This window comes from Cololabis saira, chromosome 9, assembly GCF_033807715.1.
Source record: "Cololabis saira isolate AMF1-May2022 chromosome 9, fColSai1.1, whole genome shotgun sequence".
In the NCBI taxonomy this organism is placed as follows: Eukaryota; Metazoa; Chordata; class Actinopteri; order Beloniformes; family Belonidae; genus Cololabis; species Cololabis saira.
The window spans coordinates 9,361,911-9,381,494 of record NC_084595.1 but is presented as its reverse complement, the minus strand read 5'-3'; the positions used below and the strand labels follow the sequence as shown (position 1 = coordinate 9,381,494).

Below are 19,584 nucleotides of genomic sequence, written 5' to 3'. Positions count from 1 at the left end.
CAATTGTCAGTTCTTTTCGTGGTAAGCAGTGTGAGCGATTATGTGCTGAACTGCAGGCCAAAAGGGCGCGTTGTTTATGCTGTAGTTTAATTGAGGAGTTTGAAAGGTGGCGACTGACTGGAGTGTTTTCGAGGAACAGCCAATGAAAGGAGAAAAAAGGGCTGTGTTTATCTCAGTATATGTCTGTTTTCTGATTAAAGTCACCAATGTCAACCAAACCACAAGATTGCATGCGTACCTTTTTGCAGCCGCGCCTCTTGATACCACCCTTCACCGGGCTCATTGTGAATTCAGAGCGTCGTGGAGCATGAATTTTTATGAAGTCCTCTGAAGCAGTGTGCAAAGTTCAGCTGCTGAATTAGACTAGAGACGGTTTGATACTAATCTTATTAACAATGAGAATAAAGCCAGTCAATATCGTTTCCAAAAGGGAAAACATAACCTTTTGGAGTGATAGTTTTTTGAGTTTGGGGGATTTAAATGGTGACAGCATTGTGTATCTGTACCACAGCAGATGAAGAGTAAACCTGAGGGCCGATTTTAGCTCAAAGCTGTTTGCTTTTAACCAATCTACAACATACATACCTATTATTCCTGGAATATGCATTCTGTAAGCCTAAATGTGTTAATAAACTTAGAATTAGAATTGTTGCATTTTGTTAAATATACTACTTAAACCCTTGTTTTATGTATGTGTATATATATATACATACTGTATATATATATATATATATATATATATATATATATATATATATATATATATATATATATATACATACTATATATATATATATATATATATATATATATATATATATATATATATATATATATATATATATATATATACAGTATGTATATATATGGCATGCCGTTCAGGAAATTAATATTTGAATATATTGAATGAACCTTGAATATATTGAATGAAACCCCGAATATATTGAATGAACCTTGAATATATTGAATGAACCTTGAATATATTGAATGAACCTTGAATATATTGAATGAACCTTGAATATATTGAATGAACCTTGAATATATTGAATGAAACCCCGAATATATTGAATGAACCTTGAATATATTGAATGAAACTCCGAATATATTGAATGAAACCCCGAATATATTGAATGAACCTTGAATATATTGAATGAAACCCCAAATATATTGAATGAACCTTGAATATATTGAATGAACCTTGAATATATTGAATGAAACTCTGAATATATTGAATGAAACCCCGAATATATTGAATGAACCTTGAATATATTGAATGAAACCCCGAATATATTGAATGAACCTTGAATATATTGAATCAACTTTGATATATATTGAATCAACTTTGATATATATTGAATCAACTTTGATATATATTGAATCAACTTTGATATATATTGACTCAACTTTGACTGACGTCATCATTAACGCCATCTTGAACATCATATTTGCTGCTGCTGCAAAATATGAGCCAGTCAGCTCCAATCTAGCCACAGAAACCAGAGAAAAAAATATCAGTATCATGTTATAACATGAAACGTTTATTGTTAGAACAATAAACGTTTCACGTTTATGTACTATTAATCACGTGATAGTGTGTTGTGGCTGGAGTCGGGCCGGGCTGAGTCTCATGTGTTCCGGTTGTGAACTGGCATCACCACGACCCAAAACATGGATAAAGTTACTCCACTGTTGAGCTTTCTACGAAATCGCGGTGTACCAGAAGAGTTCCTCTCACGCATGGAACAAGAACATGTGAGTGTATAAAACTTCTTGTGAAAACTTTATTTCACTGCTGTCAAGGCTCAGTCATGCAGCTAGTATAACCTAGTTAACTTAGTCAGCCAGCCAGGGTTACCGGGTAACACCGGTACTATGCACAGTTTTGCATCCGTGCCCCGAATTACCATGTGATTTCTATCAAACTTTGATTTTAAAGTGTCATTACTGAGTGTTAAGGGGTTGAGTTGCCGCGCGATGACGCAATTCTAGCAGGGATGCAAAACTCGGCATAACACCGCAGTTACATCAATTACCAGGAGAAAGAGATGCTGGTTCTTCAAGTCCTCTGTATGGACCGAACTGAACCTACATTCAACCAGAATGACCCTATTTATACAAGAAACCACATTTACTAACATTACAACAAAATCAAGTTATTGGGCTACTTATAAACTGTTTATCCCATAGCCTACATACACTCCAACATCTGCCAAGTAATGTCAACTATTTAGCACTTTTAAAACAGTATTACAAAGTGCACCGATTTAAGCTTCAGACCCCAGTATAGTTGTTAAAGGTAGCAGTGTGTGTGTGTGTGTGTGTGTGTGTGTGTGTGTGTGTGTGTGTGTGTGTGTGTGTGTGTGTGTGTGTGTGTGTGTGTGTGTGAGCATGCACATGGCAGGGTTCCCACGGTGTCCCCTCATTTTCTCCTCCTCTCCTTGTACTCTCTTGCTCCTCCTCCTCCTCCTCCTCTCCCCATCACTCCTTCTCTTCCTCTCCTTCTCCCCATCACTCCTTCTCTTCTTCTCTTCCTCCTCCTCCTCCCCCTCTCCCCATCACTCCTTCTCTTCCTCCTCCTCCTCCTCCTCCTCTCCCCATCACTCCTTCTCTTCCTCTCCTCGTCTCCTCCTCCTGGAGTAAGAGCCTCATTATTGCGCCCTATGATCTATATATTGTTCTGCTTATTTTAAACTACTATTAATGTCATGGAAATTGCGTCAAATATTATGGAAAAGTTTAGCAAATTAATTGATAAAACTGTGGGAACTGTGGTGGGAGGATGTTGTCTTGTCTTTGAGTTGTAATAATTCTGTCTGTTTTGACAGATTGGTGCCACAGTCATTGACTGTATGGATGATGACACTCTGGCTGGAACATCCCAACATATGGAGATCAGATATCAGGAAGACGCTTCTGTATGGAAAATCAAGGTGCAAGTGCAAGAGAACCAAAATAACATTCACTGCTTGAAAAACTAAAGAAAAAGATGGGCATTGATGGGAATGATGATAAGAAATCTGATCAGGAGGAGACTTCTTCTCCAAAGCAGAAAATACGTTATCGAAAAAACTACAGATCGGCTGAAAAGAAAGACCAGAAAAGTTGAGTTAGGGTGGATTCATGAAGGTAAACAAGTGAGGAAATGTAAAAGAGGCGGAACAAGGGCCATTGATGTACCCAAAGAACCAATAAAAGCTGACATGTTACAGTATGCTAAAGACCTTTTTTCCCACACGGAAAAAAGAAATTTGGAAAATTTGAGACATTTAGTCATGACATATTAAACTATCAGGAGGAAGCTGTATTTGATGAAAATATCACAGTTGGGGAACTGTGCACGGTACTTAGGATGGCAGAATGAATCAATATGGTTAAGTCTATGGTTTTAGACACGTCATTTTGTGATATTATATATGATATAAGATGCATGTTGCTACAATGCCTAAATGAAAATAAATGAATAGTTGCAGCTTTCAAAGTGAATGTTCACTGTCATTTTTGGTCTTTCATAAAATTTCATTTTTCTCTTATGTTTATTCATAGAAACCATATCAAATTAAGACCTCTCTCGTTCTATATGAACGAAAATAATGAGTGCATGACAAATGTACTTGATCTATAACATGTTTTATTTATTCTTAAATGATTTTGACATTTTTCATATTTTGGCATTTGACAGAAATCTGTCAGTAAGTGAGTGTTAGTAGTTTCACTGATTATTGTCATCCAAATACGATTTAAAACAAATCCACATTGGAAACATGAAGGTTGACAAATGTTTTTGGTATCAACAGTGAAAAAATGTCTGTTTTATATCATGAAAACAAAAATAAAGGGATACAAACAACACAACAGTCTCAGAGTTTGGGCAGGAAGAACCTCTTCTCATGATGAGCAGGACACAGCACTGAATGAACTCTACTGCCACGTGGGACTCAGGAGCCTGGCCCCTTTTTGATAGTTTTAAGTGAGCAGATGTGCAGTGCAGGCAAAATATTTTGTTAAACCCATTTAGATATTCTCTTTTTCTGCACAGATTAAGACGTGCAAACTGGTCTTATACATTTTCCATCTGCCAAACTGTTTATCAGCAAGTTGTTGCATATGACAGCAAATGTGTTGTCACCCAATTATTATTTTTTCCTACTTAATGCAAATATTTGTAAACAAACAAATATCCATGGTTATTTAAAGTTGATCATTTCTTTGAATTTAACTGGAATTTGTGTCTTTTTCATTACCAGTGGTGTTTATTGCACTGTGATTGACGGTGCAGAAACAGATGTCTTTAAAAAATGAATATAGGATCTATAGAATATAGGGCTGTGGGAACATGTAGACACGCTCCCGCACAACCAGTACACTTCATTTCAGTCAGCAGGTCAGAATGCTTGTCTGTAATTTCCAGACAAATTTATAAGGCTTTAAGTATGTATGTTCTCAGGAAGGGTGTAAGAATTTCTCTGCCATTATAAGGCAACACAAGCTGAATACAGTTTCATCACAACTTTGTTGGCATTCTTGTTTACAAGCCTCCACTGCTTCCCGAGAGAACTCTTTCAGGTGATCTTGTCCTCCAAATAGACGAGGGATGGTGTACATAAGAATTGGACGTCCATTTGGAGCTACTGCATTTCTGCTGTTACGGATAATGTGGGTATTCCATAAATGCGCACCTTGCTGCAGCTCTTCCTGTAGAAGAAAATACCAGTAAGAACAAAGATTAATGTAATGCTTCCTGTTATGAGTCAATATGATACATGCAGATATGTTCTCTTATGGACACACACACACACACACACACACACACACACACACACACACACACACACACACACACACACACACACACACACACACACACTTGGCTACCTTTAACAACTATACTGGGGCCTGAAGCTTAAATCTGTGCACTTTGTAATACAGATGTAGATGTAATACAGATTACTTGGCAGATGTTGGAGTGTATGTAGGCTATGGGATAAACAGTTTATAAGTAGCCCAATAACTTGATTTTGTTGTAATGTTAGTAAATGTGGTTTCTTGTATAAATAGGGTCATTCTGGTTGAATGTAGGTTCAGTTCGGTCCATACAGAGGACTTGAAGCAGCATCTCTTTCTCCTGGTAATTGTTGTAACTGCACCGGTGTTATGCCGAGTTTTGCATCCCTGCTAGAATTGCGTCATCGCGCGGCAACTCAACCCCTTAACACTCAGTAATGACACTTTAAAATCAAAGTTTGATAGAAATCACATGGTAATTCGGGGCAGGGATGCAAAACTGTGCATAGTACCGGTGTTACCCGGTAACCCTGGCTGGCTGACTAAGTTAACTAGGTTATACTAGCTGCATGACTGAGCCTTGACAGCAGTGAAATAAAGTTTTCACAAGAAGTTTTATACACTCACATGTTCTTGTTCCATGCGTGAGAGGAACTCTTCTGGTACACCGCGATTTCGTAGAAAGCTCAACAGTGGAGTAACTTTATCCATGTTTTGGGTCGTGGTGATGCCAGTTCACAACCGGAACACATGAGACTCAGCCCGGCCCGACTCCAGCCACAACACACTATCACGTGATTAATAGTACATAAACGTGAAACGTTTATTGTTCTAACAATAAACGTTTCATGTTATAACATGATACTGATATTTTTTTCTCTGGTTTCTGTGGCTAGATTGGAGCTGACTGGCTCATATTTTGCAGCAGCAGCAAATATGATGTTCAAGATGGCGTTAATGATGACGTCAGTCAAAGTTGAGTCAATATATATCAAAGTTGATTCAATATATATCAAAGTTGATTCAATATATATCAAAGTTCATTCAATATATTCAAGGTTCATTCAATATATTCGGGGTTTCATTCAATATATTCAAGGTTCATTCAATATATTCAGGGTTTCATTCAATATATTCAAGGTTCATTCAATATATTCAAGGTTCATTCAATATATTCAAGGTTCATTCAATATACTCGGGGTTTCATTCAATATATTCAAGGTTCATTCAATATATTCGGGGTTTCATTCAATATATTCGGAGTTTCATTCAATATATTCAAGGTTCATTCAATATATTCGGGGTTTCATTCAATATATTCAAGGTTCATTCAATATATTCAAGGTTCATTCAATATATTCGGGGTTTCATTCAATATATTCAAGGTTCATTCAATATATTCAAGGTTCATTCAATATATTCGGAGTTTCATTCAATATATTCAAATATTAATTTCCTGAACGGCATGCCATATATATATATATATATATATATATATATATATAGTATGTATATATATATATATATATATATATATATATATATATATATATATATATATATATATATAAATATATAAAAACAACACCAGAAATATAACTTATTTGACAATTTTCCCCTGTTTCAAGTAGATTTTCCTTTAAATAAGTAGGAAAATCTGCCAGTGGGACAAGATTTATCTTCTCATTACAAGCAAAAAAAATCTTGTTCCTCTGGCAGATTTTTCTACTTATTTTAAGTGAAAATCTACTTGAAACAGGTGAAAATTGTTGTTTTTTCCAGTGATGAGTCTTGTTTTAAGTGTAATGAGATTTTCTTACTAAAACAAGACATTTTAACTAGAAATAAGACAAATATTCCTGTTAAAATTTTGAGTTTTTGCAGTGATCCATTTTACTTATCCTGTGAAGGACAGAGTCATATTGATAAGTTCAGAAAACTGTTTTTTATTGTTGTGTTTTGATGTATTTGATGTAAGCCCAGTGGATATTTAAAGCTTACAGAAGGCTGCATTTAACTGCTGCTATGTCATTCCTGCAGTATTTCTGCAGGTGTTTTGGTCAGTGCTATTATTTGTAATATATTATATTATTTGTAATCAGCACAAATTATCTGTCCCCATATGATAAAATCCACCATCCCTCCTGATTTCTTTTTACAACTCGAGTACTATATATATATATATATATATATATATATATATATATATATATATATATATATATATATATATATACAGTATGTAAATAAAGCAACTGAGTTCAACCTTCAGCAGAAGGCGGACCCACAGTTGCAAGAGAGCAACAAGGTTTCAGAAGCACCGTGACATTTTTTTTCTTCTTATATTTGTTTCTTTTTTAGGTCACATGTTCGGTTAAAAGCAGATTAAACTCTAACCTTTAACAACGGACAAATGGGTTTAAGAGGCCACGTGGCATGTTAGGTCGCATTTGCATTTAAAACTGGGTTAAACTCTAACTCTCAGCTAATCTAGCGACAGCGCTATTGGCCCGCGGTGTTTTCCAAAATGTGTTTTTTTACTCACAATATATTTCTTTTTATTTACTGATAATCAGACCACATGTCCAGTTGTGAACATTTAACATTGTGAAGATGAATTGAAGCAAAAGCGTTTGTGTGAAAACCCCCACATGCTCTGCTAAGAATGCCTCATGCTGCTTTGTGCATTTCAAGATGCATGAGTGCATTCACATTTTGAGTGAAAGCATTAATATACAGCACAGAGCAAAAGTTTGGACACACTTGCCCTTTTGTTTGAGTGAGAAGGTGTGTCCAAACTTTTGGTCTGTACTATACATTGGCTTATTATTATCAATATTACTCAGGCTTTATTCCATTTAATTCCTCCATAATTCTGAGCAGACCAGCACATTAAAATGAACAGGGGTCTTTGAATCAGCAAAGTGCTTGCAATGTAATAAGCACTCTCTTCTAAATGGAGCCTTGACTCCATTTAGAAGAGGGCAGAAAATATGTGTGCACTCTTGCTTAAGGCTTTCGTCTTGCATATAAATCACTCCAGCTAAAATTGGGTGTTTGAGCGCCGCAGATTTCAGGTCTTGGGGTGCAGTGCTGCATCACCGGCCAAGTCGTTACTAATGACGGAGCTGAACCACGACAGCGTCACGTAAATTAAGCCAATTCCAGATACTCTGAGTAGCTGATAAATGTTGGCACGGGGCTTTTGTTGATGGTTATAGAAGTCCTATATGTGACTCTCTTTTTCTCCCCTCCTTTCTGTTTTTTCTGCTGTCTGTTCTGTCTTAGATACTGCGGCAGCTGAATCCCTTGACCCTGTACAGGTGTGAGCAGTCGGTTCTGGATTACGGCCATGCTCACTTGTTGCTGCCCCAGGATACGGGGACAGGACCCTCCGCACAGGCGCTGGGAGGTCCGGGGACGGCCCTGCACGGCCCGGGGCCAGCCCTGCACGGCCCAGGCCCAGCCCTGCACGGCCCAGGCCTGCACGGCCCAGCCCTGCACGGCCCGGGCCCAGCCCTGCACGGCCCGGGCCCAGCCCTGCACGGCCCAGGCATGCACGGCCCGGGCCCAGCCCTGCACGGCCCGGGGCCGGCCCTGCACGGCCCAGGGACGGCCCTGCACGGCCCAGGCCAAGCCCTGCACGGCACGGGCCCCGCGGCTGCCCTCACCTCTGAGCCTGTGCTGCCTTGCCTCCAGACTCACTCCCACCGCCGCTGAGCTGTGTGTGCGCTGCGAGGCTCCATCCACCCCAACATTTTCAGCTGCACACGATCGCTGGATACTTCAAATGAAATTGAACAAATTAAAAATGAAAAAAGGTTGTGTGGGAGGGAACTGGGAATGGTGAAGAGGCAAAGGAGACAATTCATCTACTGCAGAGCATCCTGGATCCGGGTTAACAAAAAAAGAAAAGCAATTCTCCAGTGGAAATAAAGGAATAGCAGCATTGGTTCGTGAGCATCTGGCCTACCTGACCCCAAATGTCCTCAATTAGCCACAGAGGCTGAACAGCAGCATGACTCTCCACGTTCTGCTTTGCCTCTCAAGGGGTATTAAGGATAATAACTTTTAAGATCTGTTAATTGTATCAAAGACATTTTCTCGACTTCTCATTACCCGGTATTTGATGTGCAGGTAAAGAAAATCAAACACAGAATGCTGTAAACATCAGACAGGAGATGGCGTGATAAGCAGTGGAGTAGCAGAACAAATGAAGGATTAGCCACGCTAAAGGGTTTTCCGCTGCTTTCTCTGCCATCACGCTGTCTGCCATTTCAAGAAATGAGCTAAGACGAGAGAAATGTATCTGAATATAAAGGACAGCCGTTGCCATATAAAGTGTACAGTCTATTTTTCATGGTGACCCCTTAATGTTACATTCAAATTCATCTAATTGAGCTGGGACAGAAAAAAAAAAGAAATAAAATAACAAGAAGAATATTTAGAAGGACCTTAAGATATTTACTTTTCATCCCTCATTTAAAATCACTCTTGTAATAAATGGTTTTTGATTTTATAAAGTATTATTATTATTATTATTATTATTATTATTATTATTATTATTATTATTATTATTATTATTATTATTATTATTATTAAAGCAAGTATCTGATTGTGCACTCCTGTAACTACACGTGCATATTTTACAAGATGTCTCATTATTACATGTGGTAAATAAACTGTGGTATATAACCGGTAACAGTCTCGTTCATGGAGAGCAGTGATGTGGACCGAGAACCACCTGCTGTGTGAGCAAAGTGCTGAAGACAAGACGGTTCATGTCTTGTTTTTGCATCATTGATCAATCCCAGTGGTTGCTCAACAGCTTTTTTTTTTCTTCTTCTGTAAATGACACGACTTTTTGATGAACTGCAGGTAAGTTAAACCTGTGTGAGAAAAACCACACCCCATTAACGCCCTGAACCATCAGACACAGACTTCCTGTTCTCTGCAGACGCCGTAGAGCGTGCAGGGAAAACCAAAACATAATGCACATGTACATAATGTACTAGCAGGCCTATCAACAATTTTATTTGTGCTTTATATTTAAAGTGTTGGAAAGCTTGCACCTTTTTCAGCTAATATTTTCCAAATCATGCACGCAGGAGCAAAAGTACGGACATCTCCCCAGGGCGATGTCCAGGGAGGAAATACACAAGTGGTTGGGCAGAGCAGGGCGGAGCCAGGACCTGGATGGATGGATGGATGGATGGATGGATGGATGGATGGATGGATGGATGGATGGATGGATGGATGGATGGATGGATGGATGGATGGATGGATAGATGGATAGATGGATCAATGGATGGATGGATCAATGGATGGATGGATCAATGGATGGATAGATGGATAGATAGATAGATAGATCAATGGATGGATGGATCAATGGATGGATGGATGGATGGATCAATGGATGGATGGATCAATGGATGGATAGATGGATAGATGGATCAATGGATGGATAGATGGATAGATGGATCAATGGATGGATGGATCAATGGATGGATGGATCAATGGATGGATGGATCAATGGATGGATGGATCAATGGATGGATGGATGGATGGATGAATCAATGGATGGATGGATGGATAGATGGATCAATGGATGGATGGATGGATGGATGGATGGATCAATGGATGGATGGATGGATAGATGGATCAATGGATGGATAGATGGATAGATGGATCAATGGATGGATGGATGGATAGATGGATCAATGGATGGATGGATCAATGGATGGATGGATCAATGGATGGATGGATCAATGGATGGATAGATAGATAGATGGATCAATGGATGGATGGATCAATGGATGGATGGATGGATCAATGGATGGATAGATGGATAGATGGATCAATGGATGGATAGATGGATAGATGGATCAATGGATAGATGGATCAATGGATGGATGGATCAATGGATGGATGGATCAATGGATGGATGGATCAATGGATGGATGGATGGATGGATGAATCAATGGATGGATGGATGGATAGATGGATCAATGGATGGATGGATGGATAGATGGATCAATGGATGGATGGATGGATGGATGGATCAATGGATGGATGGATGGATAGATAGATCAATGGATGGATGGATCAATGGATGGATGGATGGATAGATAGATCAATGGATGGATGGATCAATGGATGGATGGATGGATGGGTTGATGGATGGATGGATGAAGGGCTGGACGGATGGATGGATGGACGGACGGACGGACGGATGTGTGGATGGATGGATGGGTGGATGGATGGATGGATGGATGGATGGATGAAGGGCTGGATGGACGGACGGACGGTTGGACGGATGGCAAATGTTGGATACATATTATTATAGTAAAGCTTGTGTTATCCAGTATGTGTAAAGGAGGTAGGATGACATCACCACCTAGGCTACTGTAAATGTGTCTGTCTCGGTTGTTTGATCAAATATGACGAGTGAGGGAAGAACTGAAACTGATGACGAGAAAATATAAACTCATCAGGAAAAAGTTACCTGAGGTAAAGCAGCTCAGCATTGAGCCCTTCCACGGTAAAGCCTGAATTATGGTTGTGCTACGCGGGAGTCTCTCCGTAGCTATGCCGTAGCCTGACGTGAACCTCCCAAAAAATGTACCTACGTGTCGAGGCGACGCAGACCCAACGCAGGCCGAGAGGGTTGTGATTGGTTTGCTTGGTAGACACGCATTTCCTGTTCCGGTTCGTGAAGCAGACGTGAACTTTCAGCGCTCTTTTCTTCGTGTGTGTGTGATTATTTTTTTGGGGGTTTGTTTTGGTTTTTTGCACAATAGTTGTCCAATAGTTGACCGGAAAAGCCGGAAGCTAAACAAAGTATCAACCAGCGCTCTGGGGGGGTATTGCACTGCGGCGAAATGGAGTGACGGAGAAGTCCGAAGGGTTCACGACGGCGTCACGGCAACGGCGTAGGCTCTGCGTTGGTTTAACGCAGAGCCATAAATCGGGCTTTAGAGTTAAAATCTTCCTGTTGTCTCAGTGTCACACATATTTTGGTCAATATAACACAGATACATCGTACAAAAGCTCCCTTTCCAACCATGTGTTGGGTCCTAGCTCCACACCACATCCCTCCACAGAAAATTGCCCCTTTTAAAATCACACAGTAAAAATTCGGGTTATTGCTAATATTCCGGTTACTGAAACATTCGGAATATTCCGTTTACCTGGTAATTAATCATTTGGGATATCTCAATCAAACCAGAACATCATGGCGCAATTCCCGTCATTTCCGCTTCTTCTTCCTGTATCCAAATTCAAAACAAATGCTGCTTAGCGCAACTTTTCGCTCACCTTCTTGTAAATCTCGCTATCCCGGTACTTTCTACCGTCTACAAATGCAGAAATGTTCATATCCTTCATTACATTTATGAAGTGATTAGTCTCTTCCTCACTCCAAAAGTGTGGCGTGGTCTTGCGTTTCTCCGTGTTTATAAGAACTTCCTGGACTCAAAGGACCAAGATTCCTTGCGAAAAGAGCATGCACAGAAAACAAATTCGGGTTATTCAAAGGGTTTATTGGTGTTTACATGGCCGTGCAAAACCAGGTTATTGTTAATATTCGGGTTTTAAAAAGGTTATTGATGCATGGAAACGCAGTCATTGTCAGAACTTTGTGTTTTCCACTTCATGTGTACGGCACATCGAGCCACATGTGAAATGATGTCTAGGTGAAGACGGAGGGGCTGGACAAGTCTCTCTCTGAGCTGGGTCTGTGATTTCTTTTCCTGCTCTACCCAGCTGCACCCTTCCCCCCCAACCCCCTTGAATTGAATTGAATTAATGTCACAGAACCCTGCAAACCTGAACGGCCCAGTAAATTACACGTTTTTCAATCTTAAGGGGTTTTTCCACTAGTACCTACTCGGCTCGACTCGACTCTAATCTACTCCTTATTCCTCACGGCTGATTCAAGAAGGAGCTCGATGGAACGAGAACGAGGCCCGATCCACATTGAAGTGTTACTGAACTGTAATGGAAAACGACCAGGACCAAAGGCGAGTCGAGGCGAGTTGAGACGAAACAAGTCAAGTCGAAAACTGTATAATGGAAAAGGGGCGCTAGACTAGTCGGCAAAGTGAGAGGTTTGGTGTTAGTAGTCACTTCAGACAGCCAAATATATACTCTCAAGATCAAAGAGAGAGAGATGCAACATGTCCCTTCTGAAATCAAGCAAGAAGTGGTTCATTTTACCGAGGACATCTAAACAATCAGACTTGTTTTTGCAGCCAGAGGAGTTTGTCTTCGCTTGGCGGTTTGAAATAAAAGAAAAGAAAAGTGCTTGAGCAATGGCTTCACCTTTTAGACCTGACAGCTGCATCTTTCCATCTGCTCATCTGTTTCCACCGAGGCCACTTGGGTGTTTCATTAGGTAACTACACCGAGTGGGATGGCAGGTTACGGGTCGTGTCCCTGTTGGTGGAGGACTGGCTGGCTGTGGAAACTAATGCTGCACATTAGCAGCAGCATCCTCCTATTTTTCTGTAACCCCTATCACACTTGTCGCAGTATATAACTTTGTGTACAGCAAACATGCAAATTACTCCTCCATATAGGGCGGATGTTATCTCTTGTGATGTTGACACTGAAAAATATTTTTCAATCATACAATACAAAAATAATACAACGTGCAAGTTCTTAGTTTGTGCTTAAAACCAAGATTTTGGGGCTTGTGCTCTTTTCTGTGTTCTGACTTCTCAGTTGCAGCTTTGAATATTAGATTTGAAACTGATACGTTTACTTTGCATTTAAGATGCTTCTGATTTATTTTTCATCGTGTTTGACTAGATCATAGATAATTAATTTGATTTTTCCAGCTTAATTAGCGAGATCATCTAGTAAATCCATTCATTTCAGATGGATAAACCAATTTGAACGGGGAAGTTTCATGTGTGTGCATGTGTCTGACTTGAAGAATGACTTGATTTCACAAAGATCTCAGCGGGAAATGCCTGCTATAGTTTGATGCTCTACAAGAGCTCAGTGTGAGCAGCAGCAATAACTAATGAGGACTGGATTATGCAGGCGTTCAATCGACCGTTGCTGAGTAGCTGTTAACGATATTGATCTGATAATTAAGCAAAATAATAGTGACACGAATTATCACATGTCCTGAGATATATTTTCGTGTAAATTGTTTAGCATAAATATCATTCCTCTGCTTCTTTTTTGTCACATTTTAAGCTTCGTGTCCACCTGCTCTCATGAGGCGTCATTAATATTTCATAGTTGATTCTGAAAAGAATCATTCAATCATAATCAAATGAAGCATTGATTGTTTACACCCACACCCCTGATTGCTTCATAACAGACAGGTTGCAAATGCCCTGTCTTGTGTTCCTATTTGGAAAGAAAAATTAAGCAGGCCACCCAGAAGATATATCTGCTTATGACTGCACATTCTGACACATGAAAGATTCAAGCTGCAGGATTTACTGCGCCGTCGCCGCACACGTGAAGCAGTTTAATGACACTGATGGATTGAACGCTGCGCCCACTGCAAGTGTTTAGAAAAAGCGTTGGGAGAATCAGAACAGGGGGAGGTGGAGGATGCAATGGAGAAGCTTTCATTCCCGTGTGTCTACATGGATGAGCACTACGAGAAGCTAAAAAGGTTATCAACCACAACACGTTTGAAATCAGGCATCTAACACAGAAACAAGGACAATGTGTAACCCTCCTTCTGCAGGGGCGAAAATCCCGTTTCATAGTTGGGGGGGACAATAAACAGTAACATTTTAGGGAATAAATCCAGGGGGGGACAAGGAATAAAAGTTTTAGCCTTCCTTTAATACAGCATTTTGACATTTTCAACTCTATCTCGCAAACAGGCAGAAGACCTTTCTTAGAGTAATACAAAACAATGGTATTAGGTGGAAGTTGGCAATAATACAGCACATCTGACATAATACACTGCAAAAACCCAAAATCTTAACAAGAATATTTGTCTTATTTCTAGTTAAAATGTCTCATTTTTAGTTAAAAAAAATCTCATTACACTTAAAACAAGACTCATCACTTGAAAAAAACAACAATTTTCACTTGTTTCAAGTAGATTTTCACTTAAAATAAGTAGAAAAATCTGCCAGTGGAACAAGATTGTTTTGCTTATAAGATAAATCTTGTCGCACTGGCAGATTTTTCTACTTATTTCAAGTGAAAATTTATTTAAAAACAGGTGAAAACGGTCAAATAACAAGTTATTTTTCTGGTGATGACTCTTGTTTTAAGTGTAATGATATTTTACTGTTTATTATTATTTTTCGATTTCGGTTTCGGCCACAAATTTTCATTTTGGTGCATCACTACTAAATACTACTGCATTGTTCGAAAATTATTAATTCTGTCTCAAATTATTCTAGGGGGGGACAGTTTTACTAATGGGGGGGACTTGTCCCCCCTGTTCCCCCCGGGATTTTCGCCCCTGTCCTTCTGGATGAAAAATAAAAAAGTGGGATGCAGTGTAAAATATAATCAAAACTGAATGCAAAGATTTTAAAACCTCAAATTTATACCCATATTTTACCCACATAGCACTTACAAAACACACTGAATGTGAGATTATTTACCATAATCAGAAAAATAGTGGCTCATTGTGAATTTGATACAAGCCAAAAAACTGAAATAGTTTGGACCCTGAGCAACAACAAGCTGGAAGAGTGAGCGGTCCTAACAAGACACACCTGAGGGAACAAATCAAGTTAACTAGCTGCAGCGCAACGACACGATTGGGTATTAAAAAGAGCATTTAAGAGAGGCAGGGGTGTTGCAGAAGTCAAGATGAAAAGATGTCCACCAACGTGTGAAAAGCAGTAACTGTAACTTGTGTAACCTATATAATGTTCCTTAGGGTCAAATTGCTACATATTTTTAATATCTCACCATTTACAATTATATTTTAATCTTAAAATGTTTGCATTTTTGCACAGGACAAGGCCGAAGATCAGTACTGGCTGCCCATGCTCTTCAGGTGGCACATGAGTCTGTAATAGAAACCACTGCACAACCTCAGAAATGCTTCTCTAAAATGACTCTCACCGTTCACAATGCCACACCATCGCTGCAGGTTAAAGCTGTGTGAAGCAAAGAAAACACCCCAAGTGAACATGATCCATATGCAATCATTCTCTCTGAACCGAAGCTCAATTGAAAAGGACTGATTCAAAGTGGAAAACTGGTCAGACGAACCAAACCAGGGATGGAAATGGAGAATCTTGAATCCTCCATACGGTGGACGCGAGAGAGCAGGGAGCTTGTTATGATGCCAGGGTACATTTAGTGCCTAAGGAATGCACATCTGCAGGTAAACCATCAGTGCTGAGAGGTGTATATACTGTATATCGGCTGTAGAGTGATATTTTTTTTCTTTCTGCAAGAAAATACTAAACTGTATGCTGGATCCATTAGGCCTAAAAGCATGGCTTAATACTAGAGGAGTCTGGTTTGTGGGCTGGCCTGTCTGCAGATTTCACCAAGTGAAAACATTAGGTGCATTATGAAACAACATGTAAATTCACCTGCGACTTTTCTCCTCAGTTCACGTGTGTCTGTGTTGTTAAAAGCAGGTAAGTCGGTGCGGTGCACAGTGGTTAACATCTCCCTTTGCCATACATGTTGCTGCCTACAAATTCAACTTCACATTATTGTTTTTTTCTTTTTTTTTTTTTTACCTTGTCTGCACACATATTAATGATCGATACCATACCGGTAAAAACCTAAGGCATACAGTATATATGTGCATTATTACGTATATACACATGGAGGCACACGTCGAGCACTGGAGATCTGCAACAAAAACCACAAACGAAACACGAAACCGACACGGAGCCGACCAAAACACGAGCAGCAATCGACCCAAATCTCGAGATCCGATCACAGTCTGAGCTAAGCTACCGCTAACTAACCCCAAAAACTACAGAGCAAGCATGCAGGTGAACAAGCCAGTGTGTATGTATGCGTGTATGTATATGTCTGTGTGGCTTTGTGTGTGTGTATGCGTGTGTGTGTATGTATGTGTATGTGTGGCTATGTGTGTGTGTGTGTGTGTGTGTGTGTGTGTGTGTGTATGTGTGGCTAAGTGTGTGTGTGTGTGTGTGTGTGTGTTAGGGATGGGTGGTATGGACTAAAAAATGTATCACGATAATTTCTGGCATTTATCCCGATAACGATAAAAATGACGATAAAAAAATACCAATTCAACTCCATCTTTGTAACTATAAATCTGTCACCACATTCAGTCTTTGGAGCCAAATCACTGCTCTAAAAGAATACTAAATACTACTAAACGTCATCAATGGAAATTTATTGTTTTTTCTTTCTTTCTTTCTGGCTCATATTTTTCTTTCTTTCTTTCTTTCTTTCTTTCTTTCTTTCTTTCTTTCTTTCTTTCTTTCTTTCTTTCTTTCTTTCTTTCTTTCTTTCTTTCTTTCTTTCTTTCTTTCTTTCTTTCTTCCTTTCTTCCTTCCTTCCTTCCTTCCTTCCTTCCTTCCTTTCTGGCTCCCTTCCTTCTTTCCTTGTTTTCTCCCTTCCTTCCTTCCTTGTTTCCTTCCTTGTTTCCTTCCTTCCTTCCTTCCTTCCTTCCTTCCTTCCTTCCTTCCTTCCTTCCTTCCTTCCTTCCTTCCTTCCTTCCTTCCTTCCTTCCTTCCTTCCTTCCTTCCTTCCTTCCTTCCTTCCTCCCTTCCTTCCTTCCTTCCTTTCTTCCTTCCTTCCTTGTTTTGTCCCTTCCTTCCTTCTTTCCTTGTTTTCTCCCTTCCTTCCTTCCTGCCACAGAACCATAAATCAGTTTTACACAAAAACGTCATCAACGGGAATTTATCATTTTTACCGCGAGATGACAAATTCTTACCGTGGGGAATTTTTTTGACGGTTTATCGTGAACGGTAAAATATCGCCCATGCCTAGTGTGTGTATATGTATATGTGTGGCTATGTGTGTGTATGTGTGCATGTATGAATATATGTACTGTATATGTGTGTGTGTGTGTTATTGTTTTTTCTTATGATGGTATTTTTTCACACTTTCAACATTTGATATGACCGCTGTGTGAAGTAAAAATGGGTTTATGAGATTTGCAAATCCTTTATTCTGTTTTTTATCAACATTTTACACACTTTTGTGACAATGTTGTAATTGCTAACGGTGTTTTAGTTCAGCTCTTTTGCGGGCTATTGTGCCTCCGGCGCTCCTACATAGACGCCCTTTGCTCACAGGTTTTTCCAGAGCCTGACTGACTGTTATTCATATCCAATTCCGTCCCGGGCTTAATTTGCAAAAATGAAGTGTCAAAGTAACGGCAACAGATGCTTCCTGGTTGGTTATTCACTTGACATTTTATTTATTTCGACAACATATTTGTCCTTCTTACAATGGGCTGGCATTTTCCTGGAAAGAAAATAATCCATTTTCTCCCTTCATAGAGCTGTCGGAGTAAGCTAGACAATGTAACACTTTATAGTACGTGGGCTTAAAATCCTCTCATCCCTCATCCTCTCCCATTGATCTCATTTCAGCAGGGTCATCGAGAGAACTCTCTGCATTTACAAGACTCATAAAAGCATAATAAAGTAAAGGGTAGACGAAGTGTAAAAAGTTATGATGGCTTCTTTCTCCTATGTACAGTTTATACTTCCTTCTTTCCAGATACCTGCTGATAACAGTGTATGCTTTATTCAGATGATCTAAAATCCAATAAACCTTTCTGCAGGCAGAATCAAACCTATATTCATGCAGCGTAATAATGCAAGATGTAATATGTGGAGGACAATTCATCCACGAACTACGGCGGCATCCCACACGCGAACCTATCGTGTAATTGAAATATTTCCGTTTAAGGTCAAATGGAAGTGTTTGTGTCCGTCCTCGTCCACGTGCGAGCTGCTCTGTCACTTCAGAGTTGTGTTGCCGGCTGCTACTGCTGTTAAAGCAGTTGATTTCCCGTGGGAGTTATGCTGCCACTATGCCCACACTTTGAGATTACCTTTGCCATCTCACAAGCCCCACTGTGACACTGGTCCCGCTACTTTATTTTCCATCCGCCTCTCAAATCACGCGGCAATCGATTACGCCGCTGATCCGTTTCAGGGTCAAATGTTTAGCCTCTTTTTAATGCTCCCGATGGATCAGAATCAGAAACAGCTTTATTGAAAAAGAATATTTCCTGGTTTATGAAGCTGCTATAGTACTCATTCGTGGGTACTATGACCAGCAGCAGGAAGACGTAGTAAATAGGATAGAAAAAACAAAATATTTGTACATTTTTGGCAGAGGTGTCAAAAGTATTCACATTCGTTACTCAGGTAGAAGTATAGATACTAGAGTTTAAAAATACTCCTGTTGAAGTCAAGTTTTTTACTCAAATAAAAGTATAAAAGTACTGGTTTCAAAACTACTTACAGTATAAAAGTAAAAGTAATGTAAGGGGGAAAAAGCCATTAAGGACAAAAGCCATTGAAAATGAATGCATCTTAGTATAATGCAAATATATTAAAGAACCATATATGTGTACTATTGAACATTAACATGTGTTTCAGAGAGCAGCAGATATGATGACTAGTTGCCTATAAGTATTGTAATGGTGCAAAAAGTCAAACTTCAGAGGCATGTTATCATTTATCCTAACCTTTATTGGAATGTACATCCAAGTTTAGTTGCAGGAATCTGAGGGAACGGATGTAAGAACAAAACTGGACAAGAACATCTGAAACAACCACAACCACATTCACTCTATCCGGATGGAGCAATTTAACTGGATAGTTTTTATTAAAGGCCCGAAATGAAATA

The 19,584-nt window shown here is 39.5% G+C and overlaps 1 protein-coding gene across 1 annotated transcript in view; it reads left to right on the top strand.

Annotated features, from left to right (window-relative positions):
- LOC133451396 (leucine-rich repeat transmembrane neuronal protein 4) overlaps positions 1-8,203 on the top strand; it is a 115,213-nt gene extending 107,010 nt beyond the window's left edge. Inside the window, exon 3 of the mRNA XM_061730407.1 lies at positions 8,071-8,203. The gene's annotated coding sequence lies outside the window, so the exon portion shown is untranslated. The remainder of the gene's footprint in view (positions 1-8,070) is intronic.
- Positions 8,204-19,584: the final 11,381 nt, after the last annotated feature.